This window comes from Martes martes, assembly GCF_963455335.1.
Source record: "Martes martes genome assembly, chromosome: 6".
Lineage (NCBI taxonomy): Eukaryota > Metazoa > Chordata > Mammalia > Carnivora > Mustelidae > Martes > Martes martes.
The window spans coordinates 37,901,661-37,923,479 of NC_137893.1; positions in this window are offsets into that span (position 1 = coordinate 37,901,661).

Consider the following 21,819-nt stretch of genomic DNA (forward strand, 5'->3'; position numbering starts at 1 on the left):
TCTCAGAGCCACAATTGCTCATCTGTAAAATGGGAATCATGGTACTTACCTTAATTATGTTCAGCATTATTTGGCATCAGGCATACAGAAATACTCAGTAAATGGAGCTGTTAATAAATACAGGACAAAGCACAAGTATTATTTTTTAAAGTTACAAATGGAATTTTTCTCAAAGGAATGAAAAAGTCTATATATTTGAGATATTTATAATCAATATTTGAAGTGTTCTGTAAAGTATTAGAACTTGTCCAGTTATACTTTGTATGTGACAGAAAATACCTTATCCTTACCTCATCTGAAAACAGTTTAAATTCATGCTAACTTGTCCAGATTGAGTAGAAATTTTTAGCTATAAGTGGCCCTAATATATACCTTTCTTTTAGTTTTTAGGACATCTTTAAAATGTCTGCAGGACATGAATAAATTTTTAATTTTGAGAATAATGGTCATGATAATGCAGTGTGTACTGAGAGTTATCTTTTATCAATGATAATTTCTAAATAATCAGATTTTATTTATTATTATGGGCAAGACGGAAAGTAAAATAAAAGTGTATAATCTAGTTAAAATAATAATTGGTTTGAATTGTAAGTTTATTATAAGTTTATAAGGTTCACTAATTCCTATGTTCTATAGAAATGTATATAAAGCAAAAACAAGTATTCATAATACACACCTACACATACATTTGGATTTTTGTGAAACTGAAACTACACTTCAGGCAATTTAAACCTGTAATTGGATTGTGTTTAAAAGAGTTATTTTGAAAAATCCATTATTGGGATTTTAGAACCCATTTTCTCTTTGAAATAATGCTATAAATTTTAGTGAAACTCCCTGACCAGCTCTGAAAAGTCTTTTAACCTATCATGTTCCTAAGATATTGTGTTAGCTGAACCATTCTGAATATATCTGGCCATTATATAATAATTTTGGATAGGAAAATACTTCCTAATTTCTTGCTTTAGACACAGAAACATAGATGTGTGTGCATGTGTGTGGGCGCATTTTTTCCAAATGAATTTGCAATTATGTATAGAAGACAACAAAATAAGTCACCTCTAACCTTTAGGGCTTCATAGCCTGTTATTGTTTCTGCTAGTCATTCATTAGAAAGCAGTATAGACTCACTAAGAAGAACATGTCAACTCAAACCCAAGCCTGTTTTACAGTTGCTTGTTTGGTGCACAGAAGAATGGCATGAGTATCATGTTATTTCAAGAATTATTTGGAGACACATTCTATCTCATCCTGGTGAATGAGATTATAGAGTGTGGCCTGCATGAGAGACCCAGGAGGTAGAGTCATAGAATTGTGAACAGTCAGTTTAATAAGTGATAATTAGTGGTTTAGTTTCTGCCTAGGTACTATGCCATCTCCCAGTACTTTTCAAGAGTTGTGTCAGTGACTTGGGTGAAACACATAGTACCTACTTTGTAGACATAGAAAAGTTAGAAAAGGTGTCTGACAAAATTCACATTCTAAACCATCTTAGAATAAATGAAAAACGATTAATTTTAACTAGAATAAATCTAAATGTCCTCATGTAGATTCAGTAAATACTTTGTGTATGTTCTAACTGTGGCCAAATGTTTGGGCCTGGTGGCATTACAGGAGAAAAAGTTGAACATTTTTGCTGATCAGTTATTATGTGATCAATAGTATTCCAGACTGGGCAGCACCTCCCTCCTCTAGACCTACAGCACCTTACCATGTGTCTTTAATAGCTGCTGTCTGTCCCTTTGGACCATAAGCTACTTAAGGAAGACATTGTGTTTTATTTATTTTTGTAACCACAGCACTTAGTCCAATATATGGTAGGCTCTCAGGGAATATCCGTAATGAGTGAACTGAATTTACAATGTGGCTAATAAAATGGTAAGCACAGTCTTAGGCCACTTTAACAGATTTATAATGCCCAGATAATGAAAAATTATGATCCAATAAATTTATCACTGATGGTATCTAGAATATTTAGTTCTGGGCAAAACATTTAAAAATAGAATTCACCAAATACGCATTAAAAGTACAAAGATCAGGATGGCAAGAAAGCTAAAATTATATTTTATGAGAAGGAAGAAATAAATAAAAAGATGCTGATAACAAGAAAAATGTTTTCAAATATTTTAAGTATTCTCTCATGGAGCAGATAGAAAGATTGATGTCGTCTCCAGAGGCCAGAATAGCACAGTGAGCACATGAATGATCTACTGTGGCCTCACAAGAGAACTTGCAATGTTCTACGGATAAAACATCTTGCCTCAGAGGTAGTCAGTTTTTGTTTATCGGAAGTATTTAAGCGGATAACACCTGTCCAGATGCAGCAGAGGGAATGTCTCAGTGTGTATGGATCTCAAAGTCTCTTTAAGCTCTGGCTACCTGTTCTTTATATCTGTGGTTTTTCTCAGCAAGAGCCATGCCTTCAAAATGTTGGATATTCAGGAACTGTAGTTGAATGAAAGGAAAGGATTGTTTTAAGGAAAAGTTTTCTGCCAGTGTAAGAATTTCGAGCTCATTCCTAATACAGAGCTCTGATAGTTTTCTTTCTTCTCTTTCTTCTCTTCTTGTTCCTCTCTACCACTTCTTCCTCCTCCTCCTTGCTATATTGAGTGTCGTTCTGTTTTTGCTTCTGCTTCTTCCTCGCCGTCCCCCTTCTCCTCCTCCTTTTCTATTTCCTCCTCCTTCCCTCCTCCTCTACTTCTTCTTGGTAAATATCAGTTATAAAGAGGAATAACACCCAGTCAGGGAGATAGTTTTAAATAGTAGTTCCTTTAGATCATGTTTTATGTTATTTTTCTATTAGTATTCATATGTTGTGAGACAAGCTATTTAATTAAAATGTTTAATTTATCATACCTTTCATGTTGAAACCGTTGGTATTTCTAAAAGAAAAGTAGACTTATTTGGAGGTTATGACACACGCCTATAAAAGCCCAGGATATTGTAGAAAATATTCAAGATAAAAGAAAATGGAATGGTGAGTCACAAAATGTTGTGTTCTCAGAATATATTAAAATGATATTGATGAAATTGTGAGAACATTGAAATCTGTGTGAATGAAACCACCAGATTTGATGTTTCTGATCCACTCAGATGGCTATGAAATGATAAAGTAAGCTATTTTTATTCTGTTCAAAATGATAGATATCAAGATGGTATACAGTTTTGTGTGTGTGTGTGTATATATGTGTGTGTGTGTGTATATATATGGTATATGACATAACAGCCAACAGTCACATGTGATTATTTAGCTCTTGAAATGTGGTTAATCTAAACTGAGAAGTGCTCCAAGAGTTTCAAAGACTCTGTTAAAAAAAGGAATATGAAATATCTTATTATTACTTTGAAGTATTGATTCTACATTGAAATGATAATACTTTGGACCCATTAGGTTAAAGAATATATATTATTAAAATTATTTTCACCTGTTTCCTTTTTTTTTTCTTATTAACATGTAATGTATTATTTGCCCCAAGTGTACAGGTATGTGAATCATCAGGCTTACACATTTCATGGCACTCACCGTAGCACATACCCTCCCCAATGTCCATAACCCAACCATTCTCTCCCTACCCTCCCACCCCACAGCAACCCTCAGTTTGTTTCATGAGATTAAGAGTCTCTTATGGTTGTCACCTGTTTCTTTTTATTTTCTTTAATCTGGTGGCTTGGATTTGTGGCTCACATTATATTTCTAGTTTATAATCCTGATCTACAATGAACTAAAATGAAATTTCCACAGAATTTTAGTTTTAGAACTAGATGGGAACTTATTTTGAGCATCCATAAAATGATTACCCTGAGGTATTGAAATAGAATGGGTCTCTAAGGTGGGAATAGGCTCAGTCTACATTTACCTACGTGGAGTTCTTTTGAGCACACATTAAGCATGTGTCCAAATCCTTTAAATGCATGTAGGGAAGATGTCTAACTCCTCATAATTCTTAAATATTAGATGCTTGCTCAATGATGTCCAAGGTCTTCTGTTTGTTGGTTTCAGTCATTTAAATTTGGATTGTATTATAATCAGACAATGCAGAGGTGAGTGCACCATGTTCACATTTCATGAGGACAACACAAATATACGATTCTCTTTTTCTCCCCTATGAAGATAATTTCAGTATAGGCATTTCCATAGAAGTCACAAACATAATGTGTATCAGCTCCAACTCAAGAGACCTTGTTCTGTTTATTATCAACTCTCTTTTCCTAAATTGTCCTCCAAACAGAAAGCAGTAGAAATGCCTATTGGCACCAGGACCTTCCACTCAGCTATTGGCAATCAGGTCCCGCAACAGAGGATAACATTAAACAGAAACTGCCAAAAGCAAGTATCTAAGCCATGTAGACAATTTCTACTGAGCAGAGCCTCAACTTTTCAGAATGGTGGTTACAGTCCTGTGCTCTCTTATCTTCAGTCTTTATTTCCCTCCCAAAGAGTTCTTTCATAGCTTGAGTATAAATTGTTAATATTTCATGATATTTGATTTCATCTAAAGTACTTGGGAACAAAAGTTTGAATGAGATCCTGAGGGCCTAGATTTCTTTCTTTCTTTCTTTCTTATTTTTTTTTTTTAAATAGCTACAGTAAAACAATAATAGAGGCATTCTGCCACCTTAGGAAACAGCCTAGAGGAAAAAGGACGAGGAAGATCATTTTACCAGTTACACACCAAGCCCAAAAGGAATGGCAACTTCATAAATTATTCTGTGGGTATTGCTGAAGTAATTCTTCAGAGTTAGACATTCTAGTGAGTCTACAGTTTATACAGACAAAGGAAATTGAAAGTTGGGAGAAATACCTAAATATTTTAAAGCTCTTGGAAGCTTATGCTAAATTCTAGAATTTAGCTAAATTCTGTAATTAGAATTGTCTATATGTGAAATCTGCAGACAGAATTTTCTGCATAAAAGAGACATTCTCCACTTTACTTGGTGTATATACAAGTTATTAGAGATTGTCTCAAGCATATTGACTCCTGCCAAACAGTAATTGGGCATACTAAATGAGACATAATGAAGAGTAAATAGTACCCCCAAACCCTGAAAATCATTGTTTGGCCATATCATTTTGTTATTTGTAAGTAATCTAATTTTAAAAAGGCAGTATTTGTTTGATCAATTTAAAATGTATCTGTGTGTGTGCAAATAAAACCTTTCTCAGTTTGCTTAAAATATAAATAATACTATTGACACAGTTAAAAAACTTGGTTCAGGTAGTTTTCAAACAGGTGTATTTTATCTTCAGGAATTTCCTGTAGAGCCTAGGGGAAGTGGACATGTTCTAAATCTGATGTGCTTTTTCTCTAATCCTATTGTGTAAATTTGTGGGAAAGATAAATATCTCTTTTGGGGCACTTGGGTGGCTCAGGGGGTTAAGCTGCTGCCTTCAGCTCAGGTCATGATCCCAGGGTCCTGGGATCAAGTCCCACATCTGGCTCCCAGCTCCACAGGGAGTCTGCTTCTCCCTCTGACCTTCCCCTTCTCATGCTCTCTCTCACTCTCTCTCTCTCAAATAAATAAATTAAAAATCTTTAAAAAAAGATAAATATCTATTTTTATAGATAAAATATTTAAACGGAATAGCCTATCTATTATTGAAAAATTATTACATTCTTATCAGTAAGTTATTCTGGTCCTCTGAATACTTCTTGCTGTAGTGTATTTTAGCTGAAGCGTACTATTTAAGGCCACAAAAAGCCCCTTATAAAAACACACACCAAAATGAAAAATCATTTAAGGGGTGGCAATTATGCTATGCATCTAGATAATCAAGTTTACTTCTTTTTTTGGGCACAGAGATACTCTCAGGTAGAATGAGGCCATGTGATTACATGCTAGTCACTGTAATATGGGTGGAGTGAAATTTGCCCCTTCTAGACCTGGTGTCTTAAAATCTCCATGCAATGCCCAACGTGGTCTCTATTCTCTCAACTCTTAGCTGCAAAATTCAAAGGGACATTAGGAAACCCTATTGGATTGCAAAACCACCATATGGAAGGAAGCACTACCCCTGAATCACTGTGTTGTCAAACACTATATTGGGACTGGAATATGAGTAAGAAAAAGATCTTTATTATGTTCTTTGTTATAGTAGTTAGTCTATCCTAACCAATATATCTTGTTTACAAAAAATATACTGATTATAGATTCCTTGCTACTTGGAAGCTAGAGCTGTCAAATAATCACTCAGTGGGGACACTAAAATACCTTTGGAAAAATTCAGAACTTTATGTCTAGCTTTATAAAGGTGATTCCTTAAAGAGCAAGATAGAAAATAGCTTATCTTCTGCTTGAACAATATAGAAATAGGAATAGAAAATTAATGTATATGAGTATTTTGCTAAAACATTTAATTTTTAATTTGATGTAGCCCCACTTGTTTATTTTTGTTGCCTTTAATTTTGGTATCAAATCCAAAAATACCATTGCCTAGGCCAATGTCAAGAAGCTTGCTCTTATTTTTTCTTCTAGGAGAATTAAGTTTCAGGTCTTCAAGTTTTAATGTATTTTGAGTTAATTTTGTATGTGGCATAAAATAGGCATCCAGCTTCATTCTTTGGCCTGTGGCTATCCAACACCATTTTTTGAACAGACTGTTCTTTCCCCATTGTATATTCTTGGCTCTGTTGCCAGAAATTAGTTGACTTTGTATGCATGGGGTGTCTATTCTGTTCCATTGATCTATTGGTCTGTTTAAACGCCAATACCACACTTTTTTTTTTTATTACAATAGCTTTGCAATATAGTTGGAAATCAGGAAATGTGGGCACCCAAGTAAGAACACCCCTACTGAACAGACATTCTTAAACACAAATTATAATACACACAAGGAGAATTTGAAATGTCTAATTTCAGCAACATTAAAAACCAATCAACAAATGCAGGAAGTATACATTGTTAGATTCAAGGAAATTGATAATATAGAACAATAAGAATGAAAGAAACATGCATTTTAACTCTCCCAAGAAATCAAAGCCTGTTAGCAGTTAGGAAACAAAATCAGAAGATCATGAATAGGATATGAAAATGTACCAATTCTGCATTTAGAAATAAAAAATATTGTCAGAAAAAATCCAGTAGATGAAAAAAAATATTAATATTGATTCAGATGAAGAAGAACTGAATAAATTGAAAAATGGAAAGAAGAAGATCTCTGAGAATGAAATGTAGATAGAAAAAGAGATGGAATAAAATAGAAGTTTGAAAGTGTGGATAAAGAATAAGAAAAAAAGTATGGTTTTAAAAAAAAGGGAAAAATAAGGAAAGTGCTATGATCAAAGAGCTAATTACTGAGAACCTTTCTAGAATATAAAATAGATTGAATTTAGATTTAAGTAAACCTACTATGTCCCAAAGGATGAGTAAGAGTAAATCTATTTATTAGAGGAAAAAAGGCAGATGGGAGGTGAACCATGAGAGACTATGGACTCTGAAAAACAACCTGAGGGTTTTGAAGGGGCGGGGGTGGGAGGGTGGGGGAACCAGGTGGTGGGTATTAGGGAGGGCACAGATTGCATGGAGCACTGGGTGTGGTGAAAAAACAATGAATACTGTTACGCTGAAAATAAATAAAAAATTTAATTTAAAAAAACAAAAACAAAAACAAACAAAAAAGCAAAACATAAAAATTACCAGAGAGGAAAAATAAATGGCTTGAAGGTAAATGGAAACTAGATTTATGAAAGCCTTGACATCAGGAACATAAACCAGTAGACGAGCGGAGAAATGTGTTCAGGATACCGAAATTGATGCATAAAACTAGAATTATACATGCAAAGAGACTCTAACTCCCTTAGGAAATTCTCAAGGCTTTCCCATTAAAATAAAAAACAATAGAATATCTTTTATCACCACTGTTAATCTAAATTTATTTTATCCTCTAGTCCAGGAGTTTGTAAACTTTTTCTGTATAGGAACAGCTAGTAAATATTTTAGGTTTTGTGGTCCATAAAGTCTCTCCAGTACTCAACACTATTATGATACTATGATCCAGTACTCAACACTACTATGATAACACTAATGTATTCATAGACAAATGTACACAAATGGGCACAGTTGTGTTAAAATAAAACTTTATTTATAAAGGCAGGTGGGAAGCTGGATATAGTGAGTTTATTTATTTAGTTCATAAATGATTACTAAGTGTAAATTGTATGGGGAAACCCCCATTCATTAGAGAAACAAAAATGTCAAAATATCCCAAACTAAACATGAAATTTTTAGGATCTTTATCAAGAAAATGATCAAATTCAGCTAAGGAACTTAAGAATTGGATATATACACAGAGGTACATATTCCTGTATGGAAAGACTCAGGCTTCATTCCAGTCATTCATTCACTCACTCTTTATCCCTCCATCTAGCAATATATCTCCCTTTCAAATAATAAGTGAGAACTTATGAGATTCAGGCACTATCTTGGAAATATGACAATTGACAAGACCTCTGTTCTTGTGGAACTTATCTTGTATCCAAAAGAAATTTTATCCAATTAGTTACACAAAAAATATAAAATTGCAGCTGTGGTAAGATCCTCACATAGCTGCTTGATACCATTAAGTTGCGTAATGGAGGAAGGGATTGCCTAGCAGGAGAGATCAAGGAAGGTGTTTTTTGAGAAAGTGATTATTGAGCTGGGGCTGAAGGAGAAGTGTGAATTTACTTGGTGAAGAAGAAAGAGAAGAGTTTGTTCCCTGATCAAAGGTCTTGCAGCAAGGAACATGGTCGAGATAAGAGTTTGAGAGCAGCAAATCTATGGCAGAGAGGGAGGGAAAAATTGAGGTTAAATGAAAGGTAGGTTAGGGCCAAACCACTGTAGAGCACAGAGGGCACGTATGGATACTTCTCTTTATCCTGAGAATAGGAGAAACCATCACAGTATGTTCAGCAGGGACTGGATATGTTTGGATTTGTATTTCAAAGATAGTACTCCGGGGAAAAAAATCACTCTGATTCCTTTGTGAAGGAAAAACTGGACAGGAACCATAAAGGATGCAAGTACAGGAGTTAGGAAGAAATCACAGAAGTGTTAATGAGAAAAACATGGTGGAAAATTAAGAGAAATAGAGAAGGGTAGTCAGATTTGATGGATTTTTAGCGTGTTTTAACATTTCATGTAGATTTTTTATTTTTATTTTGAAAGATACTGCAATATTGCTTTCTAATTTTCAATGTTGCTGGTGAGGAGCCATTCTTATTTTAATTTCTTTGTCATTGAAACTCACTTTTAGATTTTTGGATATTTTCTTTACTGCTTTGAAATGTCACAATAATGCGTTTTGTGTGTCTGTGTGTGCACGTATCTCATTAGTTGTACTCAGCATTTGATGGACTCTTTCTATCTGGAAACTTGTGTGCTTTTGGGTTATAGGAAATAGCTTCTGATGATTCATCACTTGACAATTAGTTATTTTTCCAAAGGTAGTTAAAATGTATTATCTACTTATATCTTCTCTCTCTTTCTCTTTGCTTTTAGGTATTATATCTTTACTTTTTTTTTTTTTTAATCTTTTTAGTAAGGACTGGAGAAGAAAGGCTTCTACAACAAATGGACAATTCAACATGCTTAATAGGAAGTCTCATGATATTGATTTTATTTGCTGATATCACTTCTAGCAATCTTCATGAGACATGACTATTCTCATTTTATAAGGCAATATTCCTTTATAGGAAAAGGTTTTAAAAAGCCATGTGCAAAAGCATTGTAGAGCATTTTATACCAGAAAAATGAGTTTACAAAGTGTAAAACAAAAACTAACAAATAACAAAACAATAAATAAGAGGGAGGAAATTTTTATCTCAACTATTTATCAAAGAGCTGACCTCCTATTGCTAAACACTCCTCTCACCAACAATTGGCTTCCTTTACATGATACAAAACATAGCCATTGAAAGTGCCCAAATTCTACCTCTTACTTCTTCTACCTAGAAAGAGGGTACCCTAATGTTCTTTTTGGAGTCAAGTTCAAAAATCCAAAAGAAGAATGGTATTTAACTCATCAAAGTCAGACAGTATCTCTGATGCAATCAATCTTCTGAGGATCAAAGCCATACTAGCAAGTCAGTGATTAACTTTGGAGTGGAAAAAGGAAGCAGTATTCAGATGAAATGAGATACTGTTCCTAAAAAAGAAAAGACATGGTGAGTAGATAAAACTAAAGGGAATATTTCTAGAGCAACTGATTAATAGTTTGAGTATTTATTTCACAAATACCTATATTAAAATGAAAGAAGATCAATAATGCATAAATAACTTATCAATGTCAAAAAGATTTTGTTGTGAATATTTAAATTAAGTGAAATTTAACTCTCTATAGATTCTCATTTAAAAAGTATTCTTAGTGATTTAAGATTTGATGGTAAACATTTATTATTTTACAGGTAAATTGAGGACATATTAAAGTGGTTTTTTTTCTTCCTTGAAATTTACTGCTTTATTTATATCTTATTTTTTAAACATTTTCTGTTTATTGCCTATGAAAAATATGTCATTATTTTTTGTTTCTTGTGACTCTGTTACTGTGGATTTTCAAGTTTTTATTAAATATAAACTAAGAAGTTAGAAAAAATGGAATAATATTTAAAAATAAAAGTAACTTCTGAATGAGGGTCATATAGATAGGTCTTTACTGGAATACATTTTGGTGCCTCAAATGCTTTTTATGAAAGAGCTATCATTTTTGTTAAATTTCTGCTTCTATTAACAGTGTTCTTCAGGTAGGTAATGAGTACTAATTAAATTATTTCTATGACATCAGACAATTTATCTTTATAAAGGATGATATTGACTTACTGTAAGGTTTGTAGAATATTCTATGATACTGGAAAAATATTTTTCAGAAATCGATTACAAATTTCATTTTTCATTTGTTTTTCGTTTTGTATTTTTTCTTTAAAACATCATTTGGTGATTACTTTACCTTGAATTATAGAGTAGTTTTGCATCACCTATGAATGTTCACTACAACTTAGTTTGGGAAACAAGGTTTGAGGAGTTACTAGTGAGGGTATAAGACTTGTCATGTTGACTGATGCAGAATGATATGTGATTGAGTTTCTAGGGTTATAAATTGCTTAGCAGTAATTAGGATGACAATTGGACAGAAGCATCAAAGTGAGGTGTGCTCATTGTCCATTTAAACCTGGCCTATGCTCTTTCTTGATGGCCTGTAAGTACACTTACATTCCCTAAAAAATGTTTAACAATATTATTGAGGGAATGAACCCTTTCCAAAAGAATAAATCTACAGTTACAGTTCCATTTTTTGAAATCAAGCTTCTATTAAATGCAGACTTTACTATTTCTAATCTGTGTGATACTCAACATTTCATTATATACATTTCTGAGCTGAGAATCCTTAAAAAAATCCTTCTTTTAATGTTGATAAGAGATTAATTGAGATGATATATAAAAAGAATTCACTGTAGTCCAGGTATATGGAATACATTCAATAAATTAATACTTTACTGTAATTTCATTACTATTTTTAACAGGTCATAAAGAATTACATATTAATCTTCTTTTTATAGAAGTGGGCCAGACTAGATACCATAGCAAAATTCTTTCCTTGAAAATATCTAAAAATACTGAACAAAATTGTCAATATTTTTGATATATCAATGAGCTGGTCAGAAATCACAGAATATTGAGAAGCCAAAGATTAAGTGAATCTAGTATCCTGAAGTGGTAGGCAGTTACTGAATCTGGGTTTTGTGTTAGGAGCCAAATAGATGAATTTGAGCCTTTATTTTCCTGGTCATATATGGAAAATGGGGTATAGATTTCAAAGTCCAGAGTTGGCCAAGCTAAATAGTATAACTGAACACTGGCTTGCACAAGGCCAGAGAGCCAAAATGGCATCATTATCAATATAATAATAAACCTGACCAAACTGACTCCCCAAAAGCATAAAAAAATGCCCATTTAAAGTCTTTAGCAAAGAGTATAACAAGAAAAAGTTTTTCCCTGTGAATACCACAACTCACATAATGTTACTATAGCTGCTAGCCTGCGTTCATAGGACTCCAAATCACAAATATTTTAATTTACCTTAAAGCTAGTTGTTCTGTTAACTGAAGCTACAAGTAGTTTTACAGAAGTAAATACAATCTTCTTCACAGAAATCTGCCTTCAAAAGTTTCTCAAATAACTTTCATTGAGAGTGTTACATGATAAAGAAATTCATAGTCAAAACTGACAAAATACAAAAGAAATAAGGTACCATGAGCTCTAGCCAGCAGTAAAAAAACAAAACAAAAACAAAAAACAAACAAACAAAAAAACCCAGAAAGAAAGCTTAGAGCTGACAACTAGTATCAGAATTAGCATACGTAGCATATAATTGAATTTGTTTCAAGAAATAGATTGAAAATATGAGTAAAAACAAAAACAGATTTAAATAACCAAGTAGGTTTGAAGAAAAATCACATAGACACCATTCATAAAATATTGTCATTGAAACAAAAAATTCAGTTGTGACAGAGCTTCATAGTTCAGTGGTGAACTAAAATATGTATCTGAAGAAATTGTCCTTTATGGAATGAGGCAGAAGTATGATAAATATGTAAAAGTTATTAAAAGACACAAAGATATAATGAGAAAGCCTAACTTACATATGTTTAAAAATTCTGTGATCAGAGTAGAAGCAGCCTGAGGTAAAAACAAATCTGAGGACATAATGGATTATAATTATGAAGAAATTAATTTATTCATACCATAAACATTTATTCACAGTCTACTATAGTACTGGGTGTATAGCAGCAAATGAAAGATACAAATCCCTCTCTACTATCTTGAAATTCATAATCTAGTCACCATGGAAGATAGGAACCAATAGACAAATGCTTTCCTCTTCCTTTTTCTGCTAGATGATACTGAGTTGTATCTTGTAAGACTTGTCAGTAATTTCATAGCTTGTTGCTATAGCCAAATTGATAATGCCTCCTTTATTTTATGTTTCACTCACTCCTTCAATTCTGTTTCCTGGAATCACATTTCTATGTAAACTATTCATACCTGTAGCTTTACCTATAAGCACTGAGTATAGGGAAAGTCTAGGCTGAGGTAAGAAGTAGCCCTAAAAACTGGACCCTCAAAATAGGATTTGGAACTGGATCATTTACAAATTAAATGTCAATAAAGACCCAAAATACTTAACAGTATGTAAGTTTCTATGGAAAACAGTGTGGAGATTCCTCAAAAAATTAGAAACAGAACTAACGCATGATTCAGAAATCTCTCTCCTGAGTATATATCCAAAAGAACTGAAATCAGGATTGCAGAGATATCAGAATGCTTATATTCATTGCAGCACTACTCACAATAGCCAAGATGTGGAAACAATCTAAATGTCTATTGATGTATAAATGGGTAAAGAAAATATGGTTTATACATACAATAGGATGTTTTTCAGCCTAAAAAAAGAAGAAGTTCTGCAATATGCAGTAGCATGGGTGAGTTTTGAGGACATTATGCTAAGTAAAATTAGTCAAATATGGAAGAATATATACTGTATAATTCCACTTATATATGATGTACTCAAAATGGTCAATTCATAGAATTGAAAAGTGGAATGTTGGCGCCTAGGACTGGAAGGAGGGAGAAACGAGAAATCACTAATCAACCGGCATAAAGTTTTAACCAAGATGAATAAGTTGTAGAGATCTGTGGCACAAATTTTACCTATAGTGAACAGTACTGTATTGTATAGCTAAAAATTTGTTAAGAGGGCTGATCTCACGTTAAGTGTTCTTACCACTATAAAATAATGTTTTAGAAGCATAAAAGAAAAAGGTAAACAAATTTGATGGATTCCTCTGTCACATTGAGGTTTTTTATCCTTTTGAGTTTATCTTTGTGTATGGTGTAAGAGAATGGTCCAGTTTCATTCTACTGTATGTAGCTGTCCAATTTTCCCAGCATCATTTATTGAAGAGACTTTTTTTTCCCCCATTGGATATTTTTTCCTAATTTGTCAAAGATTAGTTGACCATAGAGTTGAGGGTCTATTTCTGGAGTCTCTATTCTGTTCCATTGATCTATGTGTCTGTTTTTTTGTGGCAATACCATGATGTCTTAGTGAGCACAGCTTTGTAATATAACATGAAATCAGGCAATGTGATGCCCCCAGATGTGTTTTTGTTTTTCCCCCATTCCATTGGCAATTCAATTTCTTTTATGGTTCCATACAAACTTTAGGATTGCTTGTTCCAGCTCTTTGAAAAATGCCAATGGTATTTTAATAAGGATGGCATTCCCAGAGGAGAACATATGCAGTAACCTCTTCAGCATCAGTTACAGCAACTTTTTTCAAGACATGTCTCCAAAGGAAGGGGAAACAAAAACAAAAATGAACTTTTGGGACTTCATCAGATTAAAAGCTCTGCACAGCAGAGGAAAGTCAACAAAACCAAGAGGCAACCAATGGAATGGAAGAAGATATTTGCAAATGACACTACAGATAAAGGGCTGGTATCAAAGATCTATAAAGAACGTCTCAACTCAACACCCCAAAACCAAATAATCCAGTCAAAAAATGGGCAAGAACACATGAACAGATACTTTTCCAAAGAAGACATACAGATGGCTGGCAGACACATGAAAAAATGTTAATCATCACTAGCCACCAGGGAAATTCAAATCAAAACCATAATGATATACCACCTTACACAAGTTAGAATGGCAAAAATTAACAAGGCGGAAAACAACAAATATTGGAGAGGATGTGAAGAAAGGGGAAACCTCTTACACTGTTGGTGGGAATGCAAACTGTTCAGTGACTTTGAAAAACTATATGGAGTTTCTTCAAAAAGTTAATAGAGCTACACTATGATCCAGCAATTGCACTACTAGGTATCTACTCCAGAGATACAGATGTAGTGAAAAGAGGGGGCACATGCACCCTAATGTTCATAGCAGCAAGGTCCAAAGCCAAACTGTGGAAGGAGCCAAGATGCTCTTCAACAGATGAATGGATAAAGAAGGTGTGGTACATATATACAATGGGATATTGCTCAGCCATCAGAAAGGATGAATATCCACCATTCGCATCAACATGGATAGAACTGGAGGGGATTATGCTAAGTCAAATAAGTCAAGCGGAGAAAGACAATTATCATATGATTTCACTCATATGTGGTACATAAGCAATAGCATGAAAGACCATAGGGAAGGGAGAAAAAATTGAAAGTGAGTGAAATAAGTAAGAGAGACAAACCATGAGAGTCTATGGACTCTGGGAAACAAACTGAGGATTTCATGGAAGGGGAATGGGAGGAATGAGATAGCCCTGTAATGGGTATTAAGGAAAGCATGTGTTGTGATGAGCACTGGGTATTATATGCAACTAATGAATCATTGAACACTACATAAAAAACTAATGATGTACTATGTGGTGTCTAACTGGACATAATTTTTAAAACAAAGTAAACAGTTTAGGTTTTTCTACCTTTCTTGATCAATATACAATCCTGGGAGAATTGATTAATCATATGCAAAAATATTAAAGGAGATTCTTAACTCACACTGTATATAAAAATATATAACAAGTACATTAAAAATTTTTTTAAAGATTTTATTTATTTGACAAAAGAGAGAACAGGGAGAGGGGCAGGTAGAGAGAGAAGCAGGCTCCCTGCTGATGGGAGGCTCCATCCCAAGACCGTGGGATCATGACCTGAGTGGAAGGCAGATGCCACCCAGATACCCTCAAGTATGTTAAAATTTAAATAGAAAGGAAAAATTATAAAACCTTTAGAATACAATATAGGACAAATCTTAATATTCTTCAAGTGCAAAAATATTTTCAAGACAGAAAACAGAGAAACCATTAAGAAAAAATTGATAAAATTTACTTCATTAAGATTAAATTATGTTATCTAAAGACATCATAAAATTAAAAATATAAAATAAATTGAGAAGGTATGTGCCACCTGTATAACTGACAAAGGATTTTCATGCAGAACTCCTCCAAATCAATATAATTAAAACAAACAACCCAGTTCCAGAGAAAGTTTTGAATAGTCATTTCACACAAGATGAAACTCAGCTAGCACATAAGCCTATAAAAAGATGATTGACTTAATTAGTACTTAGGAATATGTAAAATGAGCCTACAATGAGATACAGTTTCACTCTCACTAGATTTACAAAAATATTACACCGTTGACAATATCCAATGTTGCAAAAAAATGGAGAGCAGTGACAAGTTCTCATATAATACGTATAGGATATAAATTTGTACACTTTGGAAAATAGTTGGGCCTTATTTCATAAATGTGAAGATTGGCTAACCCTACACTAAGAAATTACGTGAGGAAGAATGTTCACAAGAAAATGTTTAATATAAACAACAAAACATAACTGAAAACATAAATGGTTATCAATAGTAAAATGAAGGAAAAAAACTGTTTTTTTCATGGAGTGGTTAACTATTCAATATAGAAAATACATTTAATTTCAACTCTAAGACAGGGATGAAACCTTACACAATGGTGATGAACATAAGAAGCCAGTCATTAAATACTATAAACAATATGACTCTACTTATATGAAGTAAAAAGCAATACATAAATAAATAGTATATATTAAGGAATACAGATATAGATGGTATAAAGAAAAGCACAGAAATAATTTACAGAAACTCAAGAATATGAATACATAAAGGAGGGAGACGAAGATATCAGTTTGGGGAGGGACACACAAACCACATAAAAAGTAATGGTAAATTATTTTTTTTTCTTAAACAGAGTGATAGGTCAAAATCTGTTTATGATATTTGGATGTATATTCATATATCTACCTGCACATACACGTTTAAATAATTTTATCAATCAGCATTCAGTAACAGATATTTTAAAGAAAAAAATTGTATCTTCTAAATAATTCTCTTAGGACCTCATTTCATTGCCTGTAGTTTTTATTCTGATGCTACATTGCTTATGACAATAAAAAGCATTATGCCAGCTTGGGACAATAAAACCACAGAGACCTTGGTAGTAGAGTATAGACAGTTCAACACAATCAGTGGTGCTCTAGGTAGTCTACATGAGTTAATTAGACTTGTTAAAGAGACTCAATATGGAAAAAGGGTAATTTAAGTCTTAAAATGACAAATTCAAACTTGGTATATTCATTTTCAGGTCTCTCTTTTTAAAAAATTGATAAAGGTTGGGACGCCTGGGTGGCTCAGTTGGTTGGACGACTGCATTCGGCTCAGGTCATGATCCCTGGGTTCCAGGATCGAGTCCCGCATCGGGCTCCCAGCTCCACAGGGAGTCTGCTTCTCCCTCTGACCCTCTCTTCGCTCATGCTCTCTCTCACTGTCTCTCTCTCAAATAAATAAATAAAAAAAAAATCTAAAAAAAAAAAATAAAAAAAATAAAAAATTGATAAAGGCTGAAGTCAATGAATTAATATACCACTGCAACGACTTCATTGGTACTTTCAAACTAAGCTTGATTTCTCTCTTATCTCTTAGGTATCTATGATGAAACATAGATAATGGAGATCATTAAGTTTGAAATTATTAAGTAATTTTCAAATAATCTCAAACTAATAGACTGAGTACACCAGAAATGCAATTTGGTCATGGTTAGAAAGAAGGGACTTTATTTATTCTAATTTCTGAAACAGGCTACTCACCTGTTTAATTTTAACAGGAGTCAATGACTTGACCTGTTCATGAATTCTAGAATGTGGAAAATTTATCTAACTTCAAAACCATGGTGAAAATCAATTTTGAATTTTCCCTTAGATCAGGTAAATGTATTACATTGACACAGAAGACACATTTATCTGTCTTGTTTTCTGACTTAACCCAACCGAAAACAAGCTAGTAAATTGAATTTTGAGTTGGGCAGAGAGAGAGGGGGTCCCTGTGGTATCAAGCATTATTTGAAGCTCTTTCTCTTTATTTAGGGGCCTTGGGAAGTGGAAGCCCTTCTCTGTTAGCAAACTTTCCTTTAATTATTCCCTCCATTTCTTACAAGATCAACTCATTTATCCCTGAAGAGCATGTGATCTGGAACCATTTTTGTTCTGTGTCTCCATATGCATCTAATCACCAAAAATGTTTTATTGTTGATAGCAATATTGGCATATTTAAAGTTCTGGTGTTTAAATGGTCACTTTTTTTTGTCTTTCCTTTTTTTTTTTTTTTACCCTTTAGCCTTGCAGGTAAATCAAAATTGAATCTCACTTTTAATAGATTGAATTTATAATTAGCCCCAGTATGTATAGTTCTACTTAATATTGTCACATACCATTGGGAAAAGATGGTTATAGAGAAAGGTTGGACCACACATTTTAGGGAAAAATAAAACTTGATTTGGAGACAGGTGTTATAAAGTCAACATAAAATGTATAACAGGAAGTAACTATTCTTACCTTGGTCACTAACTTTGAATCATCACTACCCTCCAGCAATACTTGGGTAGTGATAATGGAAGGTTGAAATAAGGAAAGGATTTTACATTGCCCTCCGTCTGTTCTTAGGTTGTGGGGAAGAACTTGAATCATTATGATTATAGCCAAAGTCTACTCAGTTAACAATTTAAAATATTATCCCTTGAAAATACTTCAAATTCCTTAATATACATTTTTAAGTTCTAGTCACATTGACATTTTAGATTATGTTAATTTTTGTTTTGTTTCTTATGAAATTCTAAAATAGGTGTTTTGTAAAAAGTTCTGAGAGCAAAGTAATGAAAGCATGACTTTTTTTTGGCTTTAGTTTTACATAACAAATCTGTTTGTATATGATTTTTAGATGAAAATCCAAATTCAATGGATTAAGGAAAAAACTGGCTTTCTAATAATGTCATTAAAAAAATTTAAAGCTCTTTCTCTTCTCCAATGAGAATATGCCAAATTGTCCAAAGGACTGAGCTTCCAGGTTTTCAAAGCTTGATTCAGCTTATCTCATATTAAGAGTACATTTGATTTGTTATATTTGTTAAATAATGTTCACCGGTGTTAATTAAAATGTGCATTAGTCATACATGTGTTTACCACTGGAAAGAGTGATATTAACTCAATAATCTTTCTCCTGTTCTATCTTAGTTAGATGAACTACTGTGACTGGCTTTAGATTTTGACTGAACATATTCTGTGAAGCACCTTAAGACTTGAAACCATTAGGTAAAAATTATATAATGATTTTTAAACATGATTAACTGCTGACTAGTGAACTAAAAACCAAACCAAACTTTGCAGCATATTTTGCCATATTAGTTTATGATTCTCCAATAGTAAAAAATGTTTTATCATTTTGATTTTATCATAAGTAAGAGCTACAGTCATTTAAAGACTCCCAGTTGGGAGCAGTTTATAGATAATGTTCAGCTCATGAGGATGTAAGGATGATTGCCTATCTTGGGCTAATTTGTTTTGCTGGAACTGTGTCAGCTTATTCTATACCACTTATCACATTTTTTAAATGTAAGGTAATGACTTGGATAATCATTGAATTCTTCAAGTTTCTTATGCAAGATATTTATCCATAATACAGAAGAATTACATTGGCTCTGGTTGCTTGTAGGGCATAACAGTTTGTAGTAATCGTGTAAGGACAAAGATGAGAATGTAATCAAAGAAAATAGGTGTTTCAAAGCTCTTAGAACTTTATATTATGTCTAAGTATGTGTGTACACATAAAATTAAGCTTATTAATTAGTTAAGCTTCCAAAAATGATGTATAACTACAATACCCTTTTACCTAAATATGTTCAACATTAAGCTATTCTTAATTAGGATATAATTAATAAAGCTCTAGTGAGAAGGTGATAAATTATAATGGCTGTAAGTGCTGGGATGTTTCTTATATCTTAGGGTTCTTTTGTAAATTTTCAGAAAAAAAATCGCTTTTAAACCTTTCTTATAACTAAAATGGACTCTCCCAACTTTCTAAATTCCAAATATAAGGCTATTCTTAGCATCAAGACTTTCCTTATTTGACCTATATCCTGGGTCTTACTGTTTCTCTACTAAGAACTCTTTTTAAATATAGTTTGTCATTGTAGCACTCTTTACAACAAAACTATACTTGAAAAGTCCCAAACTGTACATACTGTATAAAGTGTCTCTTCTCAATGGGTTTCTTATTTATACGTGGAATTTCATATCTCTCAGTATCCTGTAAATAAAGATTTTTTAGGATCTCCTGTTCTTCAGAATGTGTTTAATGCATTGAGGATATTGTTAGAACAAGAACTTCAATGCAGATTCTTTTATCCAGAAAATCCTCTTTGGATAGTAGAGTCCAATGTATTGAAAAAAAGTAAGTGAGTGCATCAAAGTCTAAAAAATATATATTGTTATTAATTTTATCATTAAACTATTATTATCCAACATTGAAGGTGCTATTTATTAGATAAGTAATCTCTTTTTTACTTTAATAACTAATGATTATATATTTTAGCTAGCAAATTTAGGAACTCTGGTAATTTTTGTTCGATATGTACAGAGAGTATTGGCACAAATACTTTTGTTATCATTATTATTAACTGAGAAGTGCCTTTAATGGCCTTTTATCCCTTTGTCACATTAAGATACATGTTAATGTATGCATGGATACATGTATGAATGACATTATATGAAAGCCTGTAAGTGGTTTTGTAGTTCAAACCTTGTAAAAATATTCTGCTCAAGATGTAGCTCAATGACAGGTAAAATCTTGCTTGCTCCCCAGAGACTAGCAAATTTTCATATAAACTGATGGCAGATCCTCCCTTCTTATGCCCTTACTTTACTCAGAAACATTTTACATTGAAATGCAAACTATATAAGGATAATGGAGTATTAGTTAAAAGAGTCACAGTGTCTTGTAAGCCTTCACAAAATTTATTGTTGAAATTTGCAATTTCCTGAAAGTATGGAGACTAGCATTCATACAGCGTTAAGGCAACAGGGAGAACTGGCAGCATTCAAATATTTTAGGTTTCACTTTTTTACATATCTGGTACACATGTTTTAAAGAAAGCCATGTCAATCTGTAAAACATGAGGAAGATTGCCAGATTCAAAATGAGGGTTTTCTGATAACATTTAGCCATGTGTCATTAACAATGTTCTCTAACCTCCCAGGAAACATAGTTTTCTCATCTGTAAAAAGAGAAAACCATACTCAACATTTAAAGAAGTCTCTGCTGGCTGAAGTAATTACCTAATTCTAAATTTTGTGTGCTTTGATTGTAATGCTCAATTTGACCAAGGACTAAAAATTTTGCTTAATATATAATGATGATACCATAGTTTCATACAGCAGCATGAAATCTGACATCAAGGAACAGTTAAGAGGATCCTAGTAGTTGACATTTTGAAAGGACAGATGGAAATTACTAACCAAACAAGAGTGGACCTGGTGTGAAGCTGACTGGTTCACAGCATATACTTAACGAAGTCTGAACTAAAGTTTCTGTTGTTGTTATTGATGTAGTTATTGTTTTGCAAAATTAGAAATTGTAAGCTTCTAGTTTTCAAACCAGGGCTCTCACATTCAGCAACGAGGGTTGCCTGACCCAGGAAAGCAAAAGTGGGCAGTCAACTCTGGGATGCTAGCTCGGATTCAATAAGAGGAGTGCCATCTTAAAAATTTGTTCCTCTTACAAGCATTTTGGATCTGGTGTAAGTGATAAGTGCTAACGATTCCCGCCTTTTTTCAAATTGTTGTTAGTCACTATACAGTACATCATTCGTTTTTGATGTAGTGTTCCCAGATTCATTGTTTGTGTATAACAAACACCCAGTGCTCCATGCAATCCGTGCCCTCCTTAATGCCCATCACCAGGCTCACCCATCCCCTTACCCACTTCCCATATAA